Source organism: Apodemus sylvaticus, chromosome 2 (genome assembly GCF_947179515.1).
Source record: "Apodemus sylvaticus chromosome 2, mApoSyl1.1, whole genome shotgun sequence".
NCBI classification, from domain to species: domain Eukaryota; kingdom Metazoa; phylum Chordata; class Mammalia; order Rodentia; family Muridae; genus Apodemus; species Apodemus sylvaticus.
The window spans coordinates 96716243-96717013 of NC_067473.1; the positions used below are offsets into that span (position 1 = coordinate 96716243).

The following is a 771-nucleotide window of genomic DNA, read 5'->3' on the forward strand; positions in this document are numbered from 1 at the left end:
AAGGTCTGATAGAACTCTGCACTAAACCTATCTGATCCTGGGCTTTTTTGTTGTTGTTGTTATTTTGGTTGTGAAACTCTTTTTTTGTCTCTTAAACCATTTATTTCTCATGTCTGGAAGGTGGTCATTACTATGGGTGGATAAACACAGAATATTACATGCATCTAGGCTAGAAGTACAGTGTTACAAGTAACTGAGTCCAGGACTCAAGCAAAGGTGGAACTGTTCCAGCCCACATTGGCTGTATTCATGTTGTAATAGTTGATTTAGAACAGGTCCTGGATTAGCAGCCACTTAGCAGCTTGCTGTAGATGCAGTTCTGTTCACCACAGATCTTGCTGACTCTGTGCAAGCTGCAGAGGGCTCATGGGTCATTTGTATAGCTAAATGACATGAGCTGATCTGGGACCACATGCACTGTGAGGTAATGTGCAGGCTTGCTGGTGGCCTGCACCAGCTGCTAGGTAAGCTCAGAGAGAAACCCTTCTGGCACAGAGGTGCAAGAAACATTGGTGTTCATGATGACCATGGTGGCAGATAGACTGCAAGCGAGGATCCGAGGATGGTGAAAAACATAAAGTCATAAAGAAAGCCTGCCACAGGATATATTAAAAATTAATAAATAGAAAAATATAGTCTAAAGATACTGAATGAAAAGTCTATTCTGATGGTGATAGGAAAGAACAACACCATAATGAATAGAAACCAACACAACTTGATAACATGAGAACCAAGTTCTCCCACCACACCATGCACTGGATACACCAACAC

General features: G+C 41.9%; 1 pseudogene; it reads right to left on the reverse strand.

The window, feature by feature from the left end:
• Positions 1 to 206: 206 nt before the first annotated feature.
• LOC127677982 (macrophage migration inhibitory factor-like) lies at positions 207 to 529 on the reverse strand (annotated as a pseudogene).
• Between the last annotated feature and the right edge of the window lie 242 nt (positions 530 to 771).